This window comes from Alosa pseudoharengus, unplaced genomic scaffold (assembly GCF_046254945.1).
Source record: "Alosa pseudoharengus isolate Yale_2024_CS ecotype anadromous, Long Island Sound unplaced genomic scaffold, YU_APseudo_1.1 YU_APseudo_1.1_scf_8, whole genome shotgun sequence".
NCBI lineage: Eukaryota > Metazoa > Chordata > Actinopteri > Clupeiformes > Clupeidae > Alosa > Alosa pseudoharengus.
The window spans coordinates 36,944,220-36,951,708 of NW_027468870.1; positions in this window are offsets into that span (position 1 = coordinate 36,944,220).

Consider the following 7,489-nt stretch of genomic DNA (forward strand, 5'->3'; position numbering starts at 1 on the left):
CACATATTAACAGAATTCCCTACTGTCCATTATTTTCTACTATCTAAAGTGGTAAAAATCCGACACACGCACACACACACACACACGCACGCATGCACACACACATACACACACACACACAGATATAAATAAACAAATCTTTCTGACCCTGACAAAAGCAAACGACTTCAGTTAATTTCAGATAATATTCCATTCTGTATACAGTGTACCCTCCCCCCCTCCCAACACACACACACACACATGCTCACAGAGGGCCAGTGGTTTACCATTATTTGTCTTGCGAGACCATGGCATATGGTGATGATGTAAACAGCCCCTAGCCACTCATCACTCTCCAACATGAAGCTTAATTGACATAACTGAGGATATCTGGAATTGCATATGCCAATTTCATACCTGCTGGCTGGCAGACTGGGACACAAAGAAGGCTTGCTTAAACTAATTCAGATTCAACGGATGTCTCTCATTCTCTCTCTCTCTGTCTGTCTGCCTTCCTCTCCCTTTCTCTTTCTATCTCACACCACCTCAGTATCTGTGTGTATCTGTGTATTTATCTGAGTGTGATTACTGCAGAGGTAAACACTTAAATTGCAATTTTGCCCCCATTAGTCCTCCATCATGTCGCCCGGTAACCTTGAGTGGAGCTGCAGTGGATGTGATATGATTTCATATTTTCACACACACACACACACACACACACACACACACACACACACCACATTTTCTGTGGTGCCACAAATGGAGGCTATGAAAAAGAGAAAGGGTCCACTGCTGAATTGGGTATTCAGCTCACGGGGCCGATGTTTGTGGAGACAGAGCCCACTGTGCTTTCAGCCATCGGGTGTGGTGTATTCATTGTCTCACTGTGGCACTTTTACTCAGGCTTAAAGCCTGCAGATGGCTTCAGGTGAACACGAAAGGTCTCTCTCTCCCTCTCTCTCTCTCTCTCTCTCTCTCACACACACACACACACACCATGCAAAAAACTCCTGGTCACTGTTGCAGAGGAAAAATACAGCATAGAAAATGGCTGCATTTGAAAAATGCAGCCATACAGCCCCCCCCCCCCCCCCCTGTATGTTGTGCTTCTGCAATTGAATGTTTAATTGAACAATTTACAGTGGATTTCTTAAATCTTTTAGGGGACAATGGTACAATTACTTGTGTTATCCAACAAGTATACATTTACATTACATTTTGACTATTTGAAATATTAGTATGTGACTAAAACAGTGGGTTTTTTTTAAACAGTTATAAACAGTTATAGGTTTTAGAACTTACATTTAACAAATATTATTTGGGCTTATTATTGAAATACTTGAAACTGTGAAAGTGTAACTGACTTCACCAGTGACCAATGTCAGTTGAAGTCAATGTGTTGCTGCTAGAAAACCAGGAAGCAGCTGATTGATCAGGAAAGCAATTATGGGGTGTGAGGGGGGAGTCCATGGCAACCCTTGTTATGAAGCGTGACTGATGGACTGCAAATGAGTGTTTCCCCCGACCCAACTGATTAATAAGAGTTAGGATGCAACAGTACTGTGCATCAATGGCATCGGATTATATCGATGGCATCTGTTACATTGATGAAAGCGCTGCTTTGTTTATTGCACATGATTCTCATCTTTTGTCTCTTCATGATCGCTGACATAATAGAATTCATAAAATGGGTATTATTAGCAGACAGCAGATTTTGTGTATTTCAGTAAGATATAATATATACTGTGTAGGGGTGGTTTATAGAATGCACAATAATAATTGGTGTCAATTTCAAATTAATGAATTGCAACAGACACAGAGATTGATGTCACCACAATTAACCAATGAACTCCACAAAGAAATGGATGGTGGGGGTGGAGGTCCTTGGGTGCTCATGCTGTATAGTGCAGTGGTTCTCAAACTGTGGTACGGGTACTACTTGTGGTACGTGGACTCTCCCTAGTGGTACTCTAGGAGTCTCTGAGATGTTTTTTTTTTTTTTTTTCATAAAGACAAAATAATCATGTCAAATTTTATCAAAATATATATAATACAAAATCCTTAACCACACAATCACTGAAGTTACATTTAAACTAGTTTTCGTCTTACTTGAAAAAGAAAAACCTGACACAAAACAATATACAATGTAAAATATGTAGTGAAATTGGCCTATACTGTATTTTAATGTTAGTCATAATGGTGGTACTTGGAGAGCCAATTGTTTTCTGAGGTGGTACTCATTGTGAAATGTTTGAGAACCACTGCTGTAGTGTATTTTAATGACTAAAAACACCTCTTACACCCTTGATTTTATTTGACTGTATTTATGATCCCAGCACCCCAACTCACATTTCTGCCCAGAGTGAAGCCTGAACTGCAGGCTATGAGATAGGAAAGTCTAGACACAAATTTCCAGATATATCACTCTTAACTTGGATGGACATTCTAAATATACACTGCAGGATGCTACTGCCATCATGTGGGTATTCCTTGAAATAACCATGTGTGCCTTCAAGTACACTATTTCTTTGAAAATCCTACATATGGTGTTATTTAGACAATAAAAAGTCTGTAGTAGAATTAATGTCACAATAAGTTTTACTCACCATAGATCATACAGAAATAAACCAAAATCCTCATTTGCATTATTAGTCCCACCCTGTTTCTATGTTAAATGTAAATAAAAACAGAATATGATCATCTGCCAATCGTGTAAACCCTTATACATTTGCAAAAAGAACAGAGACAACATATCAAATGTTGAAACTGACTGAAACAGCCTACTATTTTATGAAAAATATACACTTGTTTGAAATTTGATGCCAGCAACACATCTCAAAAGTTTAGAGTTTGGACAACAAAGGTGGGAAAAGTTGTGTAACGCTAAAGAAAATACAAGGAGTGTGAACATTTCTAGTTCATTGGCTGAGGAGGCTGCGGTCCTTCAATGTGTGCAGCAAGCTCCTCCTTGATCAGCTGGAGACTTCGCTCACTGCCATGCACAACTGAAAGGCTGAGGAAGTAATTTGTTCCTAGGGCCATTGAACTGTTCAATGCCTCACTAAAGGGAAGAGGAGAGATAGACTTCTCTGCTTAGTCTGTCTGCCTCTCCACCCTCTCCATGTTTGAGTACTGAGTACTGACTGCCCACTACTGCTTTACTACTGTTTTACTACTGTTTTACTAATGTACACAGCCTAATGTTTTCACTACTGTTTTACTGCTACACTGTTTTTCATGCTATATTAGCACACATGATCAATGGCTGCGGTCAGGCTTCTGCTACAATACTGAATGAATGAATGGCTATAACCCTATTACCTCAACCTGTTCTTGCACTGAAATATTTTTTTTTATTTTACCTTGTCTACATTATACTTTACTCTCCTATTTGTCCATATTATTTATGCTGGTCTCTAGACCTTACTCTTGCACTGTTGGACTAATGTTGGACTACTTTTTGCACCTTCACCATAACACTCACTCTCTTGAGCACCTTGCCATCCACACATAACTAAAGGACTATGGTTGGACTACTTTTTGCACCTTCACCATGACACTCACTCCCTTTAGCACCTTACCAGTCCCGGCCCTGTCACTACAAGCGTCTTATGCTTGATCACCCTCAAGCACATTAGACTTTCTTAATTAAATTTATATAGTGTATTTAGTATTTAGTTTTGTTAGTTTTCTTATCTTTCTTATCTTGTACTGTCTTTATTGTACAGTGGAGTTTAGTTATATGTTTATACTTATACTTATGTTTACCATTTCTGCTGTGTGTGATGTCTGTATGCTACTGAGACCCTTGAATTTCCCCATGGGGATCAATAAAGTATTTATCTATCTATCTATCTATCTATCTATTTATCTATCTATCTATCCATTATTGGGTGTAAAAAGGCATCCCAGAAGGAGATTCTGTCAGAAGTAAAAATGCAGAGGTTGTTATCACTCTGTGAAAACCCGTGTAGGCAATTAATGCAACAATACAAAAATAATGCTCCTCGAGGTAAAATTGTGAAGAATTTGATGATTTTATCATCTACAGTATATATCTTTAAAATATTCACTGTATCCAGAGACATCTTTGTATGCAAGAGACAGATAAACAATGCTGGCTGTCTGTGATCAGATAGGACTGCATTAAAAACAGACCTGTTTCTGTAATTAAAATTATTGGATGGGCTCAGGAAGACATCCGATAAGCATTGTCTAAAAACACAGTTTGATGTTCCAACCACATCCTTGACATGCATAAGATGGACCGCAGACAAAATGGAAAACTGTCTTGTTGTCAGACCAATCCAGATTTGTCCAAAAATCATGGACGTTGCTAACCTGACTCTCGCCAGATGAATTTCGTGCCGCCTAGCTCCACTCATCCATCTGGGATCGATCCATTGGAGTGGTGCTTCAGAAGGCTGGGCCTTATTAAAAAATCCTTGCATAAGATTGGATAAGCCACTTGTCCTCATCTGGCGAGAGTCAGGTTAGGACGTTGCATCCTCCATGCTAAAGATGAGAAGGACAATCAAACTTGTTATTAGCACACAGTTCAAAAGCCAGCATCCGTGATGGTATTGGGGTGCATTAAGTGCCATTGGCATGCTTGTACATCTGGAAAGGCACAGTTAATGTTGAATGATACATATTTTGGAGCAACATAGGTTGCCATCCAGAGAACTCCTTTTTTCAGAGAAGGCTTTAAATATTTCAGACAATGCTAAACTGCATTATACATTACAACAGCATGGTGCCTTAGCAAAAGAGTCCAAGTGCTAGCATAGCGGTGAAGGAGGTCGGCTAGCAGCAGCCTGAAAAGTTGTGGGTTCAATTCCTGGCTTTCACCGTTGTGCCCTTGAGCAAGGCACTTAACCCCAAGTTGCTCTGGAGACAATGCAGTCTCTTGTAATAGAATTTACATATACAGTACAGTGTTTCCCACAGAATTCTATTTGTGGTGGTAGGTTTGCAAAATTAACTTGAATGCAACAGTTTTTAACAAATTAGCGCAGCGTAGTTATAATGCTAACCAGATTTAAGCACAATTTAGTACAACCTGGAAAATCATTGTCAATGTTGATATTGTGGTGGGTCAATGTATGGGAAACACTGCAGTATAAGTCACTTTAATGAAAATAAAAACAAATTGACCTGCCTGCAGTCCAGACCTATCACATCTGGAGGACAAAAAACATAACAAAGAAGACCCTGACATGTTGCATAACTGAAATGAAATCTTTCAGTAGGCAAGAATGGGACAACATTTAATTCTCAAAGCACCAGCAGATGGTCTCCTCAGTTCCTTAATGTTTAGAGACTGTTGCTACAATAAGAGGTGATGCAACACAGCGACAAACCTACCCCTCTTCAGTCATTTTTGAGACATTTTGCTAAGAACACATCATTTCCAGAATACAATTTTCTTTTGCAACAATTGATATGTGGTCTTTGCACTATTCTCAATTAGATATATGGTTTACATGATTTGCAAATCTTCATATCCTGTTTTTACTTTCATTATACCCAGCGTCTCAACTTTGCTTGGAAATGGGGTTGTACTCAATACATTTTCCATAGGTTCAGGGATATGCCACCCATTATTGTGTCTTAAAGATGGGCTAATTGAATGGGGTTGAGCACTAGCCCATTTGAAGCATTTATATACAGTATATGTGAAAATGACAGAACATCTACATAATAGGTAACATAATGCCAATCCCCTAATTATGAGACATTATGAGACGTTATGCGCACACTCCTGATTTTGTCTTTAAAATTAAATGTAACACAAAAATATAACATGCATTTATGTCAGAATTACATATATTCTTACAGATACTTAAAAAAGAATACCGAATGCAGTAAATTGTCCATGGAATTGATCAGAATTGCACTACACGTTTAGTACGAACACATAGTTTTCTTTTATAATAGAGAACCATTTGGTTTAGTGCAGACAGTAAAACCCTAAAGCAGTAAGCTCATACAGCTCAACCTCATGGGCTTATAAAAAGACATGAGTGCTTAGAGAAAAAGCTATCATTGTCATAATGTCATGGACTTCCACTATGGCAAACATTAACCCTAACAGTAACAATCTGACAAGATGGCACAATCAGTGACACGTGAGACATCAAGAGAATTACTATTCTCTTTCACATAAAAAAGCACATTGCACAAAGACATTCACAGACTCCTCGATACACACCCTGAGGTCAGTGAACGAGGTGTCGAGGGCAAGTTGAAACCTTGGGGACCAGTGCTGACTTTGACCTTGGTTGTCTGTTTTACACCCCTTGCCCATAGAGCCTCTGATGCTTATCTCTCTCTCTCTGTCTCTCTCTCTCTGTCTCTCTCTCTCTCTCAAAGACACAGTTGCAGAGGTTTGATTTGTATCTTTAAGGCTGGCATCCCTGCTGAAATGGGACCGTAAAAGAACGTGGAGGGAGCATCATGTCACTGAGGGGAGAATGACCTCTCGGACAGAGCTCTGGGAGTTACACACAAGCCGCAGTGAAGGCGTGAAACACATCTGAGCGGACAAAAGGTTACATTGGTGGCAATCTCCAACAGTTAACATATCTGGACCTTTTATGTTTCTAATAGTGTCTAGTTATTAATTTATCTGATTATTGTTTCTGGTCTCATTGTAATCCTTACTTGCATCCTTACTGCCTAATTGACAGAACTGGAAAGGATAGACATCAATGGCCTCTACTGTACTTGTAGTGCTTGTACTTACAAACGGGGAAAGTGGCAAGATAAACATGACCAAGGTTAGGATCTGACATAAATAACAAATCCAGACAAGGACACATCTGTTATGTTGTGTAGCCTTGGCATGTCCAAAGTAAAAGAATAGCCCTTGTCCAAGACTGTCTCAGTGATGTGCACTCAGAGTACACACCTGGAACAGATTGAGTGAGGAGAGAGAGAGAAAGATTAAAAGATTGGCATTTGTACAAAGTGTGTGTTCTGCTCCTTTTATGTTTCTGCCTTTGAATCCCTATAAAGGTAACTAATGATTGGGTGGTTCCATTTCTGCTATGGACATCATCTGCCAACATTTCTAAGACAAGCTTAACTTTGTTCAAGTAGCCTACACCTAAAACACACACACACACACACACACACACACATGCACTATTGTAATCACAGTTTAAAGCAATATTTCAACCATATTAGCTAATGATTCCGCTGCTATTACTGAAGACCATAACCTTTAACATGTTCCAGGATCACTTAAGGACATGGACAGAAGGGACAGACTAGGAAAACAACTTCCCTTGGTCCTTGCAAAGTTCACTTCAATCGTGGAGTAAATGGTTTCAAATATTAACCTAAGACACCCATGAAACACCCATCTCACGAAGAACCTACCTATATAGGCCTACGCCTATTTAAGCTACACTGTAATTTTTCAAACCGAGCCACGCGTGGGTAGTGCTACATGGACATCTGGTCACCGGGAAGTTCGTCGAGCATTTGCGCAATTAAGGTCTTG